The sequence below is a fragment of the Osmerus eperlanus genome, chromosome 19 (assembly GCF_963692335.1).
Source record: "Osmerus eperlanus chromosome 19, fOsmEpe2.1, whole genome shotgun sequence".
NCBI lineage: Eukaryota > Metazoa > Chordata > Actinopteri > Osmeriformes > Osmeridae > Osmerus > Osmerus eperlanus.
Genome location: NC_085036.1, coordinates 12,938,675 through 12,962,675, shown reverse-complemented (window position 1 = coordinate 12,962,675; position 24,001 = coordinate 12,938,675). Strand labels below are relative to the sequence as shown.

Sequence of the window (24,001 nt, the reverse complement as noted above, 5' to 3'; positions counted from 1 at the left end):
GAGAGAGAGAGAGAGAGAGAGAGAGAGAGACAGAGACAGAGACAGAGACAGAGACAGAGACAGAGAGAGAGAGAGGTAGAGGTTGAGAGAGAGAGAGAGAGAGAGAGAGAGGTAGAGGTAGAGGTAGAGGTTGAGAGAGAGAGAGAGAGAGAGAGAGAGAGAGAGAGAGAGAGAGAGAGAGAGAGAGAGAGAGAGAGAGAGAGAGAGACAGGTAGAGGTTGAAAGAGAGAGAGAGAGAGAGATAGGGGGAAAAGATAAAAAAGGATAGAGAGACAGTCCAGAGAGTGACAGGATATGGGGGAGGTGTGGCACTGTGAGGAGCCAGTGAAAATGAGCAGCCAGACACCAGAGAAATTAATCCTCAATATCCCACTTTCTTATTCCATCTCAAAGTTCTCTTTCCTCAGAGTTAATATCTCTGTTCGTGCGGCATCTGGCTGCGAGGCGGGCACACTCCTCTGAAGAGAGATGGAGGAATCTAATGGGATTGGAGAGAGAGATGACAAAGCCCTTCAAGCATGCTTAAGACTTTCTAGGCCTACTCGAGTCTCGTGTTCTGTCGTTGTCCCTTTCTCTCGCGCTTCCTCTTGTTGTCTCCCAAAATAGCTCCTTGCGGTCCGACTCATCTGGAATGGTTCGCCTCCGTCCAAGACGCCCTGAGTGAAGAGTCACTCCAGGAGTTAGAGGATCTAGGAAACGCATCTGCATCTCATTTCTAAGTAATCCTCTCCGCGCAGCTTGCCGGGCATCCTGCATGTCCCCTTCATCTTATCAAATCAAGGGAAACTGATGACATTAAAAAATCATGCTTAATTAGATTCGGAGCTGCCTATTTCATCTATGCCTACGAGCGCACTGCCACTGTGAAAGCCCTGGGACCGGTTCCCTTCATTGATCTCCGCCTGACAACCGAAAGGATTCAGCGGGGCCCTAACACGGGCCAACGAGGCAGAAAAACGACACACCAAAAACCATCAGATCAAGAGATGAGGCTATCTGAGCAGGCTGCTCTGTGGGTCTCCAGACCTTCAATCACATGGTTGGGCAGCCCACAATCTAGTTGGGGAGTATCAAAAGTATATCAAAGGCATTCTTTTATTTTTTTACCATCAAAAGGTGGTGGGCGCTGGGGAACCAGGAACAAGGAATCAGAGAGAAAAAAAAGAAGTCCTGATTGTCCACATTCTACCACTATTTACCCCGTAAGGAGTCTGTGGGAGGAGAGGGAGGGAGAGGGGAGGGCGGTTTGGGGATGGGTTCCTCACTGATGAATCTGCAGGTCTCTCGCTGTCTTAATGAATTAAAAGCTGATTAGTGATCCCTAGTGACAGGGGTGACCAGGGGAGGGATGATCATGAAAGAAGAGGTTCTGGAATGAAAAACACACAGGCCCACGGTGGAGAGCAGCGTCGTAAGCGAGAAACAAACCGTCGCGTGAAGCCCAGTAATCACAACACATTGATCCACTTTTTCCAATTAAGTGAGAATGCATGTCGGGGGTGAAAAGTTTGAACGAGTGTTTCACTCTCGTTTCCTTTCGCTGTCTTCTTCTCGAGCGCTTGAGTGTCTAGTGGGCATTAAACCTATTTAGACAGGGGCCCTGTAATTACCGGAGGACTGAAAAACAAACAAACAAATAAAACGAAACATGCTGTCTCTTGATAAACTGTAATCACAAAAGGCTTTCCCTCAAAGTGATGTAATATCCCACCGGGGCTGTTAATCCCTCGTGAGTTACACAGTGATGTCAGCTATTTTCATGCCCAATGGACAAAATAATACTGTTTATGTGTTTTTATACAGCGAAGCTCACCAACTATTACGAGTAACGTTTTGGTGCTGCAGGATAATAATAAAAAAAAGAATACAAGAGAAACATAAAAAAAAATAAAAATGAGATTGATGACAGATTTGATTAAATTGCATTTCAAGTCATAATATGGGGAAACTCAGAGCTGGAATTCTGCTAAAAGGCCCCAAGCTCTCTAGCTGGCATCAATATTCCATCCCTTCCCAGCTCATTTGAGTCATATCTGACATCTTCATGGCCCATCATGTCAAGTCTTGGTCATCAGAGAACAAGCACCATGAACCTTGTAAGTACTGTGGGCAATGCTGTCACCTCCTGTTACACAAACATGTCTGACACTTAAAGAGCACAAGGGAGGACTTGACTCTTTGACACAACTACGGGTCAGTTTCTGAGGAACCCTTTGGTGTGCTGAGGTGCAGAGCGTCGGGGTACGGGGTGTAGATGACGTAAAGGAGGGAAGCGGTGAGGACATTAGGGCGCGGCGTGGTGACTAAGATTTTGTTCTATCTGGGACAGACATTGGGATGGGATTGAACCTGTCAATGCTAAAAGAGCATTCATCCAGTTCTTTGTGAGAGTTGCTTGGCAACAACCAAAGTCGAATAATTCTCTGGTGAATTAAAGTGTCAAACCAAGCACATTCATGTAACCCAGAGGCTACAATAATTTAATTTTACACAGTGGGAGACCCTATAACAGTGGAGGTTTTAAATGGATTCTAAGGTAGGGGGGGTTAAATGATTTCAAGAAAACTAAACTATTTATTGCATGTTAATGACAATCTTTTACAATCTAAAAGTCTTTGCTAGCGTTGTTTGGTAGAAGCAACTATACAAAACAAGTCATAGTCATTTGTTCCCGGTAATTAGCCTGGTGCAGACATTGGATTTATACATCGACGCCTTCAGGGGGTGTCTGTCATCTGTGGTTACTGTAGGAGACGGCACACATCCTATGGAGGAAGACGACTCTGAAACATAACGCCACATGCATGATGCCTTACATTCTGCATTATTGATCAGATGATCTTTATCATGAGCAAGTTATTGTAAGTGGGTGACCACTAATATCTTGTGGATGAATTTCACGTCCGGGCACCTGAAAGAAAAAGCTTCTGGCGAGATCTGCTAACAGTTGTGTCCACGAGGTCTGAGGGAACAAGGACACGAAAAGATAAAGGCGCACTGTCAGGCGCACTGTCAATGAATGGTCTATTTTCGATCTTTTTTCATATATAAAGCGCACCGGACTATAAGGCGCATTAAGCGAAACAAATCCATATTATGGTGAAGCACAGTATGTATTACTCCGCGACGCTCCTGACTACGGTAGCCGTAATGGTGCAAGCGGTGCGGCTTTGTAGCTTAGTCGTACTAAAACATTTTGACAGAGCGCCGTGTACCACACGAAATCGCTTCGAGGTCAGTAAGCACAACCAGAATTAATCCATATATAAGGCGCTCCGGATTATAAGGCGCACTTTCGCTTTTTGAGAAAATTAAAGGCTTTTAAGTGCGCCTTATAGTCCGGAAAATACGGTATAGAGAAAAAAGTCACAAGTGTCAATCAGAACAAACAAACATACCTTCCCAGATTGCCAATAGATCTATCTTACGCTCATCACAATCACAGCTACACTTTGTTTCTCGCTGAACGCTGCAGTGTGTCTGTTCAGAGGGACCCTAAGATACACTGATTGAAGATTCAGTGCTCAACCAACCCAACACAGAGAGCCTCTCAATCACACAAACACATCATTAATACATCAAAACACATCAACGTCACTTACACACACACAGGCACAAAACAGTACACAACACTAAGTGCACACACACCCATTCTTTCACACACGTACACACAATGCACGTGCACATTGCAGACACACACATGTGCACACACACTACACACACACTACACACACTCACAGGCATGAACAGGAACACACACCTACACTTCCCCCATCTTCATGGTTAATGCATCAAACAGCATTAGTTCCTGCCTGTGTTCCTGAATCTTGTAGCAGCACAGCTCTGACAGCCTGTGTTCCCTCACCAGAACCTCTCCAGCTCCTTCACCCCTACGAAGTCTGTTTGGGTGGTTACCCAACGCGCTGCCAAAGTAACGCTCAGTTACACAATGCCATGGCTTTTGTACGCTTGTGTGGTGCCGTGTCAGAAAGCCCCCCCTCCCCAGCCTGTATCCAGAGGAGAGGGGGATTATCTAGAGGAACCTCAGGAGACATGCGAATCAATCAACACCAGCATTGATCAACCGGACCTTATCAGTTAGGAATAGGCTTGGTTTCTGAATGCTGGCTATTTATAACTAAATTAATCTCTGGGGGTTGTGGGCTACCTCCAGTTCTTGGAAATGAAATGCAACAAGCCCTCTTCACAAAACAACACATTCATAACAGCCAATGAGTTTAAATCAGCCACACACAATTAGAGGGCTGTTTTTTTCCCGCTGTTTTTTCCGCTCTCTTATTCCCGGTCATTATTTATGAGGTGAATGAATGAGGACCGGTCTCAACACAGGCCAGGGATTGAAAGGAGCAGGTGGTCTATTGGATCCCCTCTAATAAAATGGACACTCATTAGTTTATCAACAGCATAAAATGCTTCATAATTACCGCAGGCTCTCTGCGGCCTGTTTACCCTGTAAACACAAGCCTGAGAGGCCTCCCATTCCATTCTACAATGCTTTCATTGGGCTATTGATTTGAACTATGTGCCACGTGCGCCAGCCAACAGAGTGACGTTGTCTTCAGCTTTCACTTTGAAGCATATCAACCACACAGGAACTCTAATCTTGTCTCCGCTAGTACTGTTCACAAATCATCAACGTCGACGAGCTGTTCCCCACATCAAATGGACGAATAAAAAGACTTCTTCTCTGTCTCCATCTGGCTCCATTTTCCCATGGGTATTAAAAAAGAGAACTTGATTTCTGTGAAGGTCTAAATGTGCCTTGACAATCTGAAGCCCAATTATTATGCCAACTTAATATGAGCATTGACATGCTACTATCTGGAGACTGGAGTGGCGTTATCTTCAATTACCTGATCATTTCCAGAGTGAGCAGGTAATCCGTGAAATAGCCTGTTAGGCAGCCAGGACGGAGCTGCTGGATTTGGTTCCCCTCTCAAACACTAAGGACATCTCATTAACTTAAACCAGCAGTTCAGGAGTTTCCTTTGGTAAGACACTTAGAAGCTGGATTTGTGTGTTTTAGAGGTACGCCGAGAGCGGACCACGGGTGTAGACGATGTCAGAGGCAGTGAGGGAGGGCTGGCGGCCTCAACCAAACCCGGCGGTCTCCACATAGCGTAGCGTAGCCACACTCAAACGAATGTGATCCGCTGCACAGCAAATCCTTCAGAAAGAGGATAGAGCAGCTTTAAAAATCACATTTACAGCACTGGAGCTACTGGCATCCGCTGCTGAGGAGTCACGTAAACACAGACCCCGGTGTTAGACCCTGTCCATCACTGGACACGGCTGCCAGATGCCCCACAGCCATGCGGGGAAAGGGTTCTGCCGTGAGACCTCGCTCACACACCAGTCTGTGTCGCTGAGTCGTTTCAGAAAGGCCTGTAGTGCAATTTTAGTTTAACAGGAAGGTTTTCTGACAAGCTAGGAACAAATGGGAACAATTTTTCGGAACTTTATCCGCTTAAATGTCCCCATAAATGTCCTAAGTAATTGACTCTGCTATTGGATCTTTGTAGGATGGATATAAAGGGTATGATATTGCTCTGGGACTGTGGAATCCAGTGAACTACTGTAATACTCAGGTTCCTTTAAGTGTGCAAAAGTTGTGTGTGTGTGTGAGAGAGAGCATTAGTGTGTGTGTGTTGCGTGTCGAGAACGAGACGCTAGAGAGAGAGAGAGAGAGAGAGAGAGAGAGAGAGAGAGAGAGAGAGAGAGAGAGAGAGAGAGAGAGAGAGAGAGAGAGAGAGGGAGAGAAAGGAAGGAAGGAAGGAAGACAGAAAATGAAAGAGAGAGAGACAAAGACAGAGGGAGGAAGAGAGAGAAAATAAAAGAGAGAGATAACTTTGTTACATCAAGAGTTGCTTGGTTTTATTGACTACCACTTATTATTTAATTAAACCTAGAAACCTAGTTTGAGGCAAAAAAAAAAAAACACATCATTTTCCCCCAGAGGCCCCCTACTAGGGGAAATACACTGTGACATATTTAGAGCTGCCTTTTTCCAATCATCCTGACATCAGCTCTCCCCATAAACATGTACGGCAGACAAGCCTGAAAACACGCACCCTAACATACTGCTGGAGTTCAAATCAAAGAGCCCCGTATTAACTTGTCAGAGGGAAAATAAATAATCAAACAGAGGGATTCATGTACATCCCACGTCTGCCTGCGTTGCGTTCACTTTGATGCACTTCATCAAATATACAGAATGTTGTTCTCGCTATTGAAAGAAAAACTTTGAGTTAACTCCATTATATGGAAAATAATTCGGAAAGCCACACACAACCAACTGTTTTGAATCATTTCTTGCTAATCTAAATTTGATTTACTGCCGACATAATTCAAACATTTTAAGCGGATGAGTGCTCATACTCGGGAGGAGAGCTGTGATATTTGATGGAGATAATGACGAACCACTCGAGGAATCCTGCCAATTTTCCCCCCATATTGGTAGAGTCAGTGAAAAACGCCTCTATTTCCTTGCTGGCATTTTAGTGGCCTTTTGATGTGAGGGTGTCTGGAGAGTCCTGAGACGAGAGCAGAAATCCAATCTAGACATTACGGATAACGATTTCCTGCATTAGATAGCCACCCCATCCCTAATGTTCCCGATCAATAAGAAAACCAAATCCAGGTGACCATCTTGAATCAATGGCTAGAAATTAAATGTATGTGCTTTACCAACATCTCCCTTCACCTTTCCACAAACAGCCGTAGCGTTACTCTGCTAACAGCGGCCGGAGAGAGAGAGAGAGAGAGAGAGGGGGGGGGGGGTAGAGGGAGAGGGGGAGAGAAAGAGAGGTAGGGAGAGGGAGAGAGAGAGAGAGAGAGAGAGAGAGAGAGAGAGAGAGAGAGAGAGAGAGAGGGGGAGGGAGAGGAAGAGAGGGAGAGAGAGGGGGAGGGAGAGAGGGAGAGAGAGAGAGAGAGAGAGAGAGAGAGAGAGAGAGAGAGAGAGAGAGAGAGAGAGAGAGAGAGAGAGAGAGAGAGAGAGAGAGAGAGAGGGAGAGGGAGAGGGAGAGGGAGAGAAGGGTTCCTGGGTGGACTCTGTTCTCCAGCTAGTCTCTGGTCCTCTGCGGTAGGTTTGCAGGGTCTATGTTTTCTTCCTCCCTCTCCTCATTGCGTAACACAGAGGGAGTGGAGCTGGGTGAGTCAGTGGCAGATGCTCGCTGGTTCCTGCTTTATTTATGAGTCCTGGTGCTTTCCTACAGTGTCTACCCCAGTCATGGTGATTCATGAATGGACAGGAAGGGCCGTGCCTGCATCGCTATGTGCTGGGGAGGGGTGGACGGTATTAGCTTCCTGCCATCTCTTTCATCACTCTCCGAATCCGACAGGCATTATTTCCCAGTCGGTCCCAGTTCACCATCAAACCGTACGATATTAGTTATTGTATAGAAGGTTACTGCAGGTCGGGAAATCAAATCAAGTTTTATCTTAAAAGCTCTTTTTACAAGCAATGTCACAGAGAGCTTCACGGACGCTCATAGAAAGAGATCTTTGTTCAGCAAACCCTCGCTGGAGAAGCCGATCCAGGGTTTGAGCAGGGCTATTCCCCAGGTGGTGGCTAAGAGGATGGGAGGATGAAACAGTAGACCTAATGGTGCTGTGTGTTGCAGCCAGGGGAGGTGGGATGAGCCAAAAGCACTCTGCCTTTTCCTGAGCTTTTAACCGTGCATCATTAAGATTAATACTGAGGAAAAGAGGTGGAACAAGCCTGAAGAGGTAGAGAGAGAGGTGGAACATGCCTGAAGAGGTAGAGAGAGAGGTGGAACATGCCTGAAGAGGTAGAGAGAGAGGTGGAACATGCCTGAAGAGGTAGAGAGCAGAGCAACATGACCCAGCACCGTCTCCTCATGACATCTTCATCTCCACAGCCCGGAGAATAATAAAGGCTACATTTCCACACCTCTCCCCCGCCCCCCGCCCCGTCTCCCCCGCCCCCTCTCCCTCACTCTCCCTGATTCGCTGTCACTCACTGTCGGCTGGGTGGAAGACCATGTCCGACACGCTTCCATTAGAGGGGAGACTGTTCAATTACCTCAGCTCTAGATGCTTAAACCCTGCCAATTACCGATACATCTCCCCTTTAAATTATGCATACACAGAGCTGCTAAGGTTGTGTGTAATGATTTTCTCCTTTCGACACCAGGCTGTGTGTTCCAGTGTCGGCTTCAAGTCGTCTGTGAGAGAGAAAGCTTGTGGATGCCTTCCCTCTTCCTGGACTTACCGACAGTATTCTCCAGGCCCCTGGACTTTGTGGGCATATTTGACACGCGATCTCGGCCTTAAGCACCTAGCAATCACTGCCAATGGTTTGCTTGACATCAGAATCCAGTACGCACACATCCACTGTGTGCTCTGAGAAAGCACCCCAATCTCTTTTTCCCTTGTATCCTAGCAACTCCCTCCATTTCAGACACCACAGAGGCATCTGTGTTCCTTCCTGTTCAGCCCTCCCAGCCTCGTGTGCACGCCCGCGCTCCCATTACCTGACCCCGGACCCCCAGGTGGTGTGTTGGGTCTACCGCGCGGCACGTCAAAACCTCTGTCCGCAACCTCCACCCACCCGCGCCGGTCTCTCACACATCATCTGCACGAAAACCCATCCTTCATGAAAAGGGAATTTTAAGGCTATCCATCTACTGTACTTTACCTCAGATCAATACAACAGCCGAGAGACTCTTTCATGTTTCCCTGTGTGTTGTAAATAAAAAATATAGAAAATGTTAATCAGAGTGTTAGCAACACAGCAAAGGTTATCTCTCCGTATCTTTCCGAGCAGCCATAACCCACTACTATCTGGTGAGCATTAATACCAGTGAACTCAAGGAAAATTAATTGAATTATGTTCAAGTCATCAAGGTCCCCCAAAGGTAATTGTTTCTGAGTCACTGACCGTGGCCAACAGCGAGGCATGCAAGGCTTCAAGACACAAACAATCCCTGAGCTGGAAAAATAAATGCACAAAGTCACAGAGCCGTAATCAGGCAATGCACAAATAGCTATAATCAAAATACGCCGACTGTTTGAAACACACACACAGAGCGACAGATACGCGATCAGATACACTGATTTTTATCAAGAATCTAATGAAATAAACCAAAGCCATTATCAGATACGGGCCTTGTGCACTCATATAACCAGACTACAATTTGGCTTTGTCAAATACAAATAAACACAGAAACCTCACAGAGCTAACAGACAGTCGACACACAAGCCATTGAATGATAACAGCCAAGGCTCCCTTCACTGCAAACAACAGCATGCCTTGATACGTTAGTTTTAAGATATTTACACAGAGCGAATTTCAAATACTGTTGTGTTTAAACACGTTCACAGAGAACATTGATCAAAGACACAGGCTTTATGAAGAGCAATAATCAAACACCCGAGCTTATCTCGCACTCACAGAGACGTGATTAAGGACACAGGCTTATCAAACACATACAGAAACCTCATCAAATGCACAGACTCAGACTGAGCTGAAGTTAAACTCGCAGGCGCTCTCAAACCAAAACACAAGTGTGTTCCGATGAGTCTACTATACTTAATAAGCAGTGGACAACCTGTATTAATTTGATTCCTGTCTTTGCCTGAAAGGCTTTGACAACACTATAATTGCTGCTAGCCCAAGTAAGCAGTCATTGTTTGCACTGTCAGTTTGCCTAAAGAGAGAAACTACAGGAAAATGACTTTGCTGAGTAGAATTTTGGGGAAACTGGATGCTATGTACATAGAACTGTGTGCTGTGGCCAAGGACCTGTCTGCTGTCAAACACTGGAACAGTGGAGATGAAATAAATACATTTTACACGAACTCTGATTCAGACGCTGTCGAGGGATTTGTTTGAAGTCCTCTGATAACTAGGCCTATACCTGCTCCATCGATCAACGCCTCTACTCTATTTTTTATTTTTTAAATATGAACGTTGGACATATCTGATATATAAAAAAAAAGACAAGATTGCTTGTTAAGACAGACATATAGCCTATCATATCTTCTGGAAGGATGAGAAACTGGGGAATGCGCACATTTTAAAAGTCTGCACGTGGCTTGGGGGAATATTCCAGGTCAGTGGGTCAGGAGCACTGATAAAGTCTTATCGCCCTCTGGGTTGGACGCCCAGGGGCAGCAGACAGGACGTGAGATTGAGATGTTGATACACATTTGGAAAACGCTTCAACAACCCTATGAGGTAAAACAATGCTGCAGCTGTGCCGAAACCAGAGAAGAAGAACCAAGACGGCGTCCTAGCGGAAGACGCCTCGGAGGCTAAAGGCCGCGTAGCCGTGGAGACGGAGGAGCGATGGGCAGGAGGTTTCAGCTGGCCGTCTCCAGCTGTGCTGCTGAACATCAGAGCCACGGGAACCCGGACAAGGGCTGGGCCACGCGATCCGACGCCCAGCTGTGATGCCATAGCAATGCAAGGGAAAGAGCACATGCAGTTGGTCCCCAGCTGTGCTACCATGACGATGTCGGAACAAATAGAGGGGAGTGCAGGTTCGTTTTCCAACCCCCTCCCCCCCAGCTGGGACTCTTTGTTAATAATTGTAGAGAATAATCGAGAAAACGCTTTAATCACTTCCAAACTGAAGCGCGCAAGCACTCAAGTTGCGTTGGGGGGCATTTTGCGTGCGTGCTGGCAGATGTTAAATAAAGGACGATGATGGCTTTGATGTTCTAATGCTGCCTGAGTCCCACACTTTCTTTTTCAAGGTAACCGAAACGCGTTCCCGATGTTCGCCCGGTCCAAAACGTGTCCCAGCGAGTTCAGCTTAGCTTTGATATCAAAAGAAAATAACGAACGAACGGGGAAAAAAACATTAAATTCTCTTTCTGCCGTGTCAACACGATACACCAAGTACAAACACAATCACTAGTGAGTAAATAGTCAGGAAATTCCTCTTAACATGTGACAGAATTTTAGATGAGGGGAGAACGTGACATTGTAAAGAACAACTAAACCGTCGATGTGAGAAAGTGATGTTATCTCCGCCACCGTGTCACACATCATCTCAACCAGTGTCTAAACAGGGTAATGAGGCCTTCAGTCCCTTATCAACAGGCACTGACAATCATCTCCCTAGCTAATAATTAGCTTCATCACGCAATGACACGGGTCACCTGGAAGGCCACTTCTCTTTCTGGAGAAGAATGGCAAACAATACATCTGTCTGTGCTCACAATAGCTCCAAAGGGGATTGGCTGTTTTATATAATACTTGTCAAATCCCAGGTGACATTTCATACGGCTGCGAATCAGAAAGATGCCTTTCCAGGATGGACTCCCGCTGCTTTTGATAATCACAGTGTTGAGAGCTGAAATCCCACAGAGCCACAGCTCAGTGTTCTCCGTGAGTGCTTTGTTTACCCTGACATTTATCAAGAAGGGCTAGAAGAGAGATACAAATCTGAATCCGATTTCTGAACCACCGTTTAAAATCGCAGTATGATTATATTGCAGTGTGCCTAGAGCTGGAGCTGCTTGAGAAATCGGTGGACAAGCTTGGTGATATAGGCTGTTTTTCAGGTAACACACAAAGGCAATGTTGTTGGCTGTTTACTCTAGAGGTATGAGGTAAAACATTTGTCCTCACCGTAATTGGACAGTTGTTCCTTGCAAAATTGCTTGAGAATTGATGAGCAATATCCGCGCTTTATTTGGACTATTTGTCACAGCTCTCATTACCAGTAGTTCCTGTCTCCAGCACTACATATCGCACAGAAACGAAACGTTAACACAAACACACACGTTCGACCAGATTCATCACTCCAGTATTGACCACATGCTAACTTATCAACAAAACCACTTAATTTGCTATTCCATGTTCATAAAAATGCACTCTATTTTTGTGGATTGCATCTGTGTAAAGTGTGCTGAATAGAATAACTGTTAGCCTCACAATTTGTCGTGCAGAAAATGGACGGTGTCCCTTGCATTGTTTGCCTTCATGAACAAGACGATGGGTATTGTGACACCGTACGGCTCAACTCCTGCATGCAATTACTTACTTGCTACTATTGAAAATTGAGTTTTGCCAGCCTTGTGCTATTATATAATAAATATTTGGTGTTTAGCATAATGGGCTTCTGTATTGGCTGAGGCCTGGAGAGCCTAGGATGACTGTGATAGGCTGAGCTGATCTTTCCTTCCTTATCAGGGTTGAGGGAGAAATAAAATATGGAACAACAGCAAAGGAAGCCAAGCAGGTAATTGTCTTTTTTACCTGGCTTCCCACTGCAACACCCACAAGTGGAGAGAGTCTGTTAAGAGCTGCAGGGTAATCTTTCCACCTCAACAATAATCAGAGATGATCGCTCTCCTCTCTCCTCAACCCCCAAACGCACACACACACGCAAACACATACACACACAAACAATCCCTGTACCCCTGTTCAATCCCACCAGACTGTGACCATACTATTGAGAAAATGATAGAATTCGTGAAACCTGCAAAGCCTTTTATACAATTGAAAGGTTTATGGGTGGCTGTGATACTGAGCTGAGCAAGCAGGAATCAGGAGTTTGTCGTATGCTGAAATCAGTGTCTCCTAAATATCATCATGAACGGAGACCTCGTATCCCAGGGAAACGGCTCTCGTGCTTCGACAGCAAGGCGTGGAACAGAGAATGAGAGCAGGAGAGGAAGGAGGATTCAGGGTGGGTGGGGTGATGGGGGGTTGATGGGAGGGGGGGGGGGGCTGGTGGATGTAGGACAGAGGAAAAGTAGGGAGGCAGAAAGAGAGCTGGGGAGGTGTGAAAATGAGGAAGATGGGGGCCGAGGGTGGTGGAGAGGGGGGGAGGGGGGGAGGGGGGGAGGGGGGGGAGGGGGGTGAGAGGCGAATGTGAGGGGGAGACAGAGGAGTGTGAGAAGGATGAAGCTGGCAGTTGGGGGGGAGAGGAGATGGTTCATTTGTCATTGTCAGAATGGTTTGCTTCTCCTTCATAACCACGAGGACAGGCTCTGACCCCCCCTCCCTCCCTCCCTCCTTCCCCCTACCCCTCCTCACTTGTTCAGCCAACCACAAGCCCATCACCACCATGCACCCCCCCCCCGCACCCCCTCCCCACTAACTGCCTGCCCACTCCCTTCAGAACTGAGATGAGAATGAACCCAGAACTACTGTAAACCATGCACACACACACACATGCCTACACACACGAAAGCTCACATGAGCACACACAAACATCCACAGGCCTACACACAAAAACTCTCACACGCACGATTGTATCTGCCTGCATGGATACATAGTTTGGAATCTGTGGAGGACACGCATCTGCTGTGTAGTTCCATGTAGACACTCCTCCTGAACCGGATGCCTTAGTATTCACAAACTATAATTATAACATTGCACTGTGTTGCGTGTGCGATCAGAAAATACAGTAATACAGTATAATAATCTACAAAGCCCACTTTTCAAGGTGATGAAAAGTTGACAGGTGCTGTGTGATGGGGTGTGTTAGAAACACAGCTGGGTTAGAGTGTTCCAGATCAACTCCTGGCCCTTTCCCTGCCCTCCTCGCTGCCTCTCTCCGTACCCCCCCTCCATTTCTGCCTCCATCCCCCTGCCCATATCACTGCCCTCCCTGTCCCCTTCCCTGCCTCTCTCCCTCCCCCCTATCCCTATCCCTTCCTTATCATTCTCTCCCCGCCCCCTCCCAGCCATCCTCCCTGGCCCATCCTCACCCCGCCCCCCCCCCCCCTACCTCCTCCCTGACCCCCTCTCCCAACCCAGCCCTTCCCCTGTCCAGCAGCGGAGTGTACGCTGATGTAGCACTCCTGGATGCATCGCAGGCAGAATTGGACAAACTCGTTTATTGGCTGCGTGTCCAGAGCAGCTCTCGTCTTTGTAACGAATGGTGTGGGCACCGCTTCCTCTGTGAAAAGCTCTCAGTCCAAACAGAATAAAATAACTGTGTTTGGCTCAGGAAACGAGGCCTAGTGGCAAGCAGACTTATGACCTGAAGACTGCAGGTTCAATCCCCAGCTGGGGATTGTACTGTGCAGCCGTGGAAGTGGGTAATTAAGCTGAATGCTGGGAGCGTCCGACTGTGTAATAGAGATATCTCAGCTGCTGAGATTTTACTTGAGCAATTTAACAGCTCCATCATCATCACCACCAACGCCTTCCTCATCTTCATCATCACCACCACCAACGCCTTCATCATCTTCATCATCAGCAACAACATCTGTATTGTAATTGTTAGTATCACTATCGCCACCATAATCATCTTCATCACCATCATCTTTGTCATTGTCACCACCATAATCTTGGTCATTACGACCATCATCATCATCAAGGGCCTAATATTCGACTGGTGTCTGCAGCCATTCCTGAGAGAACACTAAATGCTCTTACTGAGCTAGTCCATCTCTCCGCTAGTCCGAGAGCTAGTCCCACTATCGCCCCCTTCTAGAGCTAGTCCACCTCTCTCCCTGTCCTAGAGCTAGTCCACCTCTCTCCCTGTCCTAGAGCTAGTCCCACTATCTCCCTGTTCTAGAGCTAGTCCACCTCTCTCCCTGTTCTAGAGCTAGTCCACCTCTCTCCCTGTCCTAGAGCTAGTCCCACTATCTCCCTGTTCTAGAGCTAGTCCATCTCTCTCCCTGTCCTAGAGCTAGTCCATCTCTCTCCCTGTCCTAGAGCTAGTCCCACTATCTCCCTGTTCTAGAGCTAGTCCACCTCTCTCCCTGTCCTAGAGCTAGTCCCACTATCTCCCTGTTCTAGAGCTAGTCCATCTCTCTCCCTGTCCTAGAGCTAGTCCATCTCTCTCCCTGTCCTAGAGCTAGTCCATCTCTCTCCCTGTCCTAGAGCTAGTCCCACTATCTCCCTGTTCTAGAGCTAGTCCACCTCTCTCCCTGTTCTAGAGCTAGTCCATCTCTCTCCCAGTCCTAGAGCTAGTCCCACTATCTCCCTGTTCTAGAGCTAGTCCACCTCTCTCCCTGTCCTAGAGCTAGTCCACCTCTCTCCCTGTCCTAGAGCTAGTCCATCTCTCTCCCTGTTCTAGAGCTAGTCCCACTATCTCCCTGTCCTAGAGCTAGTCCATCTCTCTCCCTGTCCTAGAGCTAGTCCCACTATCTCCCTGTTCTAGAGCTAGTCCACCTCTCTCCCTGTCCTAGAGCTAGTCCCACTATCTCCCTGTTCTAGAGCTAGTCCACCTCTCTCCCTGTCCTAGAGCTAGTCCCACTATCTCCCTGTTCTAGAGCTAGTCCATCTCTCTCCCTGTCCTAGAGCTAGTCCCACTATCTCCCTGTTCTAGAGCTAGTCCACCTCTCTCCCTGTCCTAGAGCTAGTCCCACTATCTCCCTGTTCTAGAGCTAGTCCACCTCTCTCCCTGTTCTAGAGCTAGTCCCACTATCTCCCTGTTCTAGAGCTAGTCCATCTCTCTCCCTGTCCTAGAGCTAGTCCCACTATCTCCCTGTTCTAGAGCTAGTCCACCTCTCTCCCTGTCCTAGAGCTAGTCCCACTATCTCCCTGTTCTAGAGCTAGTCCACCTCTCTCCCTGTCCTAGAGCTAGTCCCACTATCTCCCTGTTCTAGAGCTAGTCCACCTCTCTCCCTGTTCTAGAGCTAGTCCCACTATCTCCCTGTTCTAGAGCTAGTCCACCTCTCTCCCTGTTCTAGAGCTAGTCCACCTCTCTCCCTGTTCTAGAGCTAGTCCCACTATCTCCCTGTTCTAGAGCTAGTCCACCTCTCTCCCTGTTCTAGAGCTAGTCCCACTATCTCCCTGTTCTAGAGCTAGTCCATCTCTCTCCCTGTCCTAGAGCTAGTCCCACTATCTCCCTGTTCTAGAGCTAGTCCATCCATTCCAGTCCCGCTATGACAAGAGTAGGTGAGATTTCCCCACCTATCCGAGACAAATCACCCATCAAATAAGGGCTCTATTTTTTTCTCTCCAGACTCCCATCTCCTCACATACTATTTAGTCCATTTCCACCCCTTGTTTTGAAGCACTTTAATTGGATTTCATCATCCAGACAAGTGCTTTCAGACAGATAATTATCACTGATGCTCAGTCCATCTCCCTCATCCTCTCTCCGTTTCTCCCTCTCTCGGCCCTCCGTCTCTTACCCTCCATTCTCTCCCGTGTGTTTCTTAAACACCCCTACAGTCACAGATAAAAGCGTAAAAACACTGTGAAAATAATAATCTCTCCAAGGGCCCCGGTCTGCTGACCCACGAATCTCATCTGAGGAGCATCGGGAGCACCGCTCTCGAAAGAGAAGCTATCGTTTTGCTTCATTGGCTCAGTCAATATGGTGAGAAAGTTCCATTTGGTGAAGGTGAGGTGTATTAATAACGTAGAGATGATGTGCATGAAGCTTCATTTAGATTGGTGTCATCAAAAAATAACAACATAGCATCGATTGATAAAGTTGTCTTCGATTACAAGGATCTAATGATCTTCAGGGTGTAGCTACATTTCATGACCGGAGGTTAGAAGCGTGGTAAATTTCTTACGAGGCGATAACTACGTAAAATGATGAGTCCAGTCAAAAGAGAAATGAAGCATGATCAAAAAATCGAGGAATTAAGTAGCCTACTCACGTCTACCCTGGACTCGTCTATCATGAAGGTTACCTTAGCTCAAACCTACTTGTAGAACCACATGAATAGGCTCTTGAGCAATCAAAACGAATTTCTTGCCTGAGAAATGAGAGATGAGAAACAGCCCCCTGACTGGCTGTATTTCTGACGCTGCTTTTAGATACGTTTCTCGATATGATATGGCACTCAAATAACACCTTTTAAAGCGACTTTGGAGCGCTTTGGACCAATTTTCGCGGCAATGGTGAGTTGTATGGACACGGGAAGATGATCAAGTAAAAAAATAACTTTAAATTGCACCTATTAGGCTGCTGTTTTGTGCGAATGAAATTAAATCAGATCACAAACAAGATTCTGTGGCCTGCTAAAAAATAATGATAGAAATTTGATGATAAAAATTATGAATCAATCCTGTAGTAGCTAAGAACCTCCCAAATAAACAGTTTTAGTATTTCATCTAAAATCTTAATGATTAAATTATGGATATCTCGTGTAGACCACATGCATTAGAAAAGGATGGTGTTGTTGATTTCAGTTGGTGTGACTCAACCCTACGTATAGCAAAAAACTTGGTGCTTTGGACATTACTTTGGAAAACACATTAGGTTCTCCTACTGGCTTGTTAGCTGCTAAATAGCAGCAGTGGTTTGTAGCTGCAGTGTTTTGAAAACCGACCTGGACTTCAAGGTTAACCGAAGAGACCGAAGAGAGATACCTTCAAAGGATCTCTGGATTACTCATATCTCACTTCCAAGAACACCTCTCTGGATGTGTGTGTGTGTGTGTGTGTGTGTGTGTGTGTGTGTGTGGGGGGGGGGTATTCAGGTGTGGGGACTGATCAGGTAACCTGCATGCCAAGACTGAGGAATAGGCCTACCAGTTCAAATTCACAGAGGTGATCGTTAGATTTTGCCGCAGGCTAAAGCAATAACCGCATTCAAAATCACACTCACGCGTCGTAAACCTGGAAAGATTGAAGTAGATTAATATGCCTCGGAGCACCAGTGAACATGCACAATAAACTCCCCTTCATCCCAAGAAATACAATTAAAAGCCTGGTCACACAGGCCGTTAAAGATCTGAATCCACTGCTTTTGTCTTTCTCCATATTCCGAGAATTCTTTTTATCTGTCAAGCTAGTTCAACAAAGCCTGGCATGACACTGGTTCAGGGCGAGCCATCAGAACAATTCCCATTGTCATAGATGCCGAGTTCTGACTCTCATCCCAGTTTCAGATTTATGCAATTAAGCCATGTTCTTCCTCAGTGCCAACATGAAACAGCAGCGAACATTTTTTTCCTCCTCCGCTCAGCCCAGGAGCCAGCAGAGTTCAATATTCATGAAATATTCTAATATCCCCGGTCCCTGGAGCAGAGGAGGCACAGACAGAAATAATGATCACTTTTGGTGTCAGCCAGCATTGGTCAGCAGGGGATACGGAATTACGCAATAACTTATTTCAGAAGGATTTTTTTCCATGGCTTTTTGGAGGGATTTTGTAAAGTGGATTATTATACACATCAATACACCAGGAAACAATCGTTTACGGCCAAGTCAGGGAATCAGCTGTGACTTTATTTAGGGTTTAAAAATTCCCAATCACCGCCTAAAAAACGTCTGTCTCTCGAAGATTTGGGTCAAACTCATCAAACGTAATTAGCAAGGCTCTAATCACATGAGGCGGTGTGTGGAACTCTGCAGAGCTGCACGCGCAAACTCTGCTCAGAAACGAGGCTAGGAGAAGCGGGCTGAATGCGGCCGAACACTTACTGCGACAAGGGTGAAATCAAACCCATTCTGCTTAGACCAGTTTTAGGTCAAACGTTACATTATTAATATCATTCATTTTTAATGCTGGTAAAATCGTCCGGGTAATTTGATGTTTTGTTGGGGTTTGGAAACATGCAAAGCAAAGTGTTAGCTGTAGTTCACAGCCCTGCAGAAAAAAATAACGTTGTACACGTGTATAATTACAATCAACAGCAATCGGTTACAATCAGCATTGACAAAGTTACATTGAAAGCATGTGAAACAAGGCTAAGAGGAGGTCCCTTTGGAACAGCAATTACACCAGTGTTCTGTCTTTTTAATAAACAATAAATGACAGCTTGACTCATGCCTAGAGACAACCGAATGCAGACATTATCCAGCCGACAACGGTTAGAGCTAAACAAAAAGAAGAGATCGGTCTCATCAGAGAATACACCTGACAAAACGTACATGTTTAAAGATCTCTAATGCCCTGTGCTATCTCAAGCATTATGCAAAACATGACATTTTAATCTGCAATTTAATAAATGAGCTTGATTCGATCGGAAACCTAGCGCCACTGTGGCAGACTGGCCTTAAAGGTGTCTATGTGACTATACTTTCCTAATGGACCTTAATGGATTTCATGGTGCTCTGCATGGCCTCTAATGGTGTTACATGTCTGATGGGAAGGTTTTCCTGGCCTCTCTTGGGCTCTGTCTGGGTTCCTAATCTGACCTGTAGACAAGTACATACCCCCAACTCACCTTCCCTCTCTCACACACTCCCTCCCCCTCTTTCTCAATGTCTCTATCTCAATGTCTCTTGCTCTCTCTCTCTCCATCTATCTCAATATCTCTCGCTCTCTCTCTCTCCCTGTATATCTCAATGTCTCTCACTCTCTATCTCAAAGTCTCTCTTACACATTCTTTCTCTCAGTGTCTCTCTCTGTGTGCCTAACAATCTCGATGGTTCTCTCTCTCTCCATTTTTCCTCTCTCTGTAATGAGAAGTCACCTCTGCATTGCTAAACATAGTCCAGCCTCTGTTGTAAATGTTCATGCTTGGTTAGTTACAGGTACATCTGAGATGCTTTTCCTGCCTCCCTTAATGAGGATGTGTGGATGGTCTCTCAGACTGGATCAATATGATAGTTGTCTGGACCAAAAGGAAAAAAACAAGCTCACTTCATTATCAGCACTGGGCCTTGTTAGATATATTTGACTTTGCTTTGGGTTACAGAGGAGTGGGTGATAACAATACACATAGTTGAAGAAAGTGTGGAATATGAGAGTTCAAGAAAGAGAGGGAGAGAGAGTCAGAGAGGGAGAGAGAGTCAGAGATAGAGAGTCAGAGATAGAGAGTCAGAGATAGAGAGTCAGAGATAGAGAGTCAGAGAGGGAGAGAGAGTCAGAGATAGAGAGTCAGAGATAGAGAGAGTCAGAGAGGGAGAGAGTCAGAGAGAGAGAGAGAGAAAGTGAGGAATATGAGAGTACAAGAAAGAGAGTGAGAGACAGAAAGACAGGGAGAGTCAGAGAGGGAGTCAGAGAGGGAGAGAGTCAGAGAGGGAGAGTCAGAGAGAGTGAGTCAGAGATAGAGAAAGTGTGAGAGAAAGTGGAGCCTAGGAGTTAAAGCAGCAGGAGAGAGAATGCCGTGGCACATTATTGAGGGACGCTTTGGCGCTAAGCTGCTTATTGATAAAAGCACTAATCTGGCTGGCAGAAGGTAAGGAGGCTGGGATGTGTGGTGATAAAATATCGGAGCTAAAGGGAATGCCATCAGGGGGCTGAGCCTCCACAGAGCTTTACCTAAAGGAGCTTCTCATTTTATTTTTACATAAAAGTGGGAATCTGACCACGGGGCAGCTAGCAGAAGCAACTGTGCCTGCATAGGAAGGAGAACAGGACTCTGAAGACCAACAGCTTAGCTTTTCATCAACGCTCATAGAGTAGGCTAGATGGTGAAAGAGTCTCTAATACACCGCTGCCTTTTTTCCACCTCTGCATTGAAAAAAGGAAGTCGGCCGAGCCAGGTGATTTGATGAAAAGTGGAAGAACGGTTGCAGATGGGCCTTAAAAATAAAATTAAAATAAATCGAATGGAAAGGGATAAAAGGACTGATAAAGCAAACCTTTGAGAGAAAGCTCCACAGTTATATTTTTGGGAGCTATACATTTTGCACCGAGATAGCCGCGATTGTAATCATCATTCCTCCCTCAGACAGGTGACGCGTATTTGTTACCATGGCTACCTGTCTCGCGGCGTCTCCGGAGAGCTGGAGGAGGTGAAGGGAGGCCCCGGGGTCTCCAGCTGAAAACCCCTCTTAACGGATAATCAGGGCAAAGTTAGCTCTAAACGGCACTCTTCAACACAGCGGCGATGCATGAAGAACACTGACGTTCTGATTAGATACCTGAGGCTTCATTCCCACGTACAATCTACCTCAGCAGGCCCGACGAGACGACCCCAGAGAAGCAGCTGTCATCCCTTTAACGCAAGGCCAAGCCAGTCAATCTCAGAAGGCCGAGCCGAATCGTTCAGTGTCGAAACCCCTGCCAATGAAATCAATCTTTTTTTGCGCAGAGGTGCAAAGACCCCCCTTTATCATTAAAACAGGCGCGCTAATTGAAGTCACTTGCCTCTGCGCTGTCTCGCCGGCCCTTACTGTGTTGACTACCCCCCCCCACCACCACCACAGGGAGGAGTTCTGTAGCTCCAGGTGGATTAGAATGACTCATTAACAAGAACATTTTCCTCTGTGGGACATTTCACACTAGTTCCTACTAACAAAATATTTGCTGATAATTGCGCTGTCGTCTTCCTTCAGGGTCTGAAACAGGGTTGGTCTTTTCTCGCCACTTTGTCATTTCTTTTTTATGCGGCGCCGAATGTGATACTGACATGTCTGCCGGAGTGAATGAATTGGGAGATTTACATTTAGTCAATTAGCAGACGCGCCTTACAGTAAGTACAGGGACATTCCCCCGAGGCAAGTAGGGTGAAGTGCCTTGCCCAAGGACACAACGTCATTTGGGCACGGCCGGGGATCGAACCAGCCACCTTCTGATTACTACCCAGATTCCCTAACCACTCAGCCACCTGACTCCATGAGATCGTCAGGGGGTCTCAGTCGGTGTTGTGTGTTTGAAATGGTGTGTGTTTGTGTGTGTGTGAGCGCAGCGTGTGTGCTTGTTTAAGTGTTTGTGTACGTGTGTTTGTGGACTGCATCCAAGACTGGTGCAATCCTGCCATATGGATAGACCAGATGAAAGCTTGAGTCAACTGCAGCTTGTGTTTCCCCTGCATCCCATTCTGGGTGATGAATGTATCCTGATCAGGGAGTTTTTTCACATGTCTCAGAGAGAGAGAGAGCCAGGGAAAGAGAAGGAGATGGAGCATTGTGTGTCGCAGTGTTGTACAACATCTCAAGAGATGAAATCGAGATTTTGCTTTTGGCCTCTCCCCTCAAATACACCTCTGCACAGTTCAGATAGCACACCCGAACTGGGCTAATCCTAGCTCTGGGGGATGCCTAACGTTCACCCTGCATATGGCCAGTTTAACAATGAAGCTGGGTAATTAAGACTAGCCCTGACTCTCATCCTCTCATCTGCTCTTGGAGTCCTTCAGGTTGGCTGGAGCCAGTGAGATGAAGGCGAAGCCCACAGGGGGACAACACTGCACTATCTCTGACTAATAAGGCATTTTAATTGTGTGGATTTAATTTAAGTACAGATTTACAGCTTCACAAGCACTCATCACGCCCACTTAGAAATGAACTGGGAAGGCAGTGCCTTCATCTCACTCTGTGCTAATATCTTTCATCGTTTTTTTTTCCTTGTCTTTCCTAAGGAGGAGGGACACGTCATTAAAATGCTATGTGAAAAAAGGTGTCAGATCTTTGGCACGACCGGGCTAATTATCAACACTCCGGGCTCAATGTAAGCTAGTGGTCTCCCGGGCAACCATCACGCAATATCACACATTTGGAATGAGAGAGGTAGGGTGCCCAGGGAAAACACACAGATATCCCTGAACCCTAAACCTCAACCTGGCCTTAGAATGATAAAAATAAATTAGCTAGGCTCAATGCTCTCTGACTCACTTGTACAATCATACATATTCACACCGAATCAGACACGCATGGACAAACACAAGAGTGGGCACACACACACACACATACACAAACCCATCATAGCGCAAGCTTCAGCTAGAAACTTAGAGTTAGACATCGATTGTTTATTTCAGCAACAGATCCATCCTCTCAGCCAAACTCCCTTCCTTCAATTAGAGGGAGCCGCTCTCAGACAGGGAAGATATGAATAAACCTGGGGCAGCAAATGGTAGAACCCGCGTGTTTACATTCAACACTGCCAAGAAAACCTTGAGAAGCACAGTTTTAGTCACAGATACCTGAACACATCCCCGGCGAAAATGTGAGTCATTGTTGAGAGCAGCATGGCTGACTGGTGTAAGCTCTCCACTCCACATCTGTCACTCCGCTCGGCAGAGACTTCATTATTTATTTTGGTCAATCTGTTCTTCCCGATGTGAGAGAGGATGCTATACATGAGGCAACATCTGCTGAGGTGTGTCACACGCGCCGTTCCAACATCTGTCCCTGTTTTTTGCGTCGCCCGTCAATCAGTTTACACGTCTAACGCGCCTTAAAGTATACATTTACAAGCTCACGGCGACAAACGCTAGCGTGGGAACAGAGGGCGGAGGGTTAGCGGGGCGCGCGGGCGAGCGCCACGCGCCGCTAGAGTATTTACAAGCGACCTCGAAGATCTGCGGACGTGCTCCTTACACGCATGGAGACAAAAACACACAGATGTACTCCAGGGCCCATTGTCACTATGCTCCCATATGCTGTCTATCACAGGGACATTGGTGACTGTGGGTGACAGAGCTCTCCGCTGACTTCACCCACAGGGCCCTGCGATGGCACAAGCTGTCAGCCAACATCTGCTGAAATTACCCACCAGCCAACTGGTGGTGACCGACTGGATTTCAAGCTCCATATTTACAAAGTGTGGTACACGCTTGGCGAAGGGTCAACATTTGTTATGCCTGAAGGAGTGGTTGTATTACGGGCTACACCCTACAGATCGGGTTTTGGTACACAACACATACAGAGAGGAGTCACAAATGAAGGTGTGCCCAACCACACACACACACACACACACTTAAGCCAAACAAAGACTGACAACGACGCAGACACATAAGAGACGTTCTGGACTCCTCAAACATTTTTCGCATCCCTAATCCTCGCCGAGACTATTCACGTTTCAGTTTCCATGGCGATGGAAGGAGCGTTCCCAAGTCGGCGGCGTGTAGTGAGGAGATAAGAGTAAGTGACCTGTGAGGCCCGCAGGGCTGGAGGTTAGACAGAGGAGGGAAAGTGAGTCAGTCAGACAGCAGAAAACTCCTCTCTCTCCCCGCAACTCCGTGGCCAACCAGCTGGATTAATGAACCCAGAGGAATAAAAAGTGTGGGGGGGAGGGAGGGGAGGGGGTGGTGTGGACGGTGGGGGGGGGGAAGATTCGTTTTAACCCTCCCGCCAGTGGAGACCAAAAGCTATTTTTCAGCTGTCTCACATGCCCTTTTCCCCTCCAATAGGATGTAAGTTATCCTAATTACTGAAGCCTTTTTTTAATTACCAACTGTGTGTCTTTGT

General features: G+C 46.7%; 1 protein-coding gene across 2 annotated transcripts in view; it reads right to left on the bottom strand.

The window, feature by feature from the left end:
- The window catches only part of pcdh1a (protocadherin 1a), a 58,951-nt gene that overhangs the window by 23,166 nt on the left and 11,784 nt on the right, over positions 1 to 24,001 (bottom strand). The gene's annotated exons all lie outside the window — the stretch shown is intronic.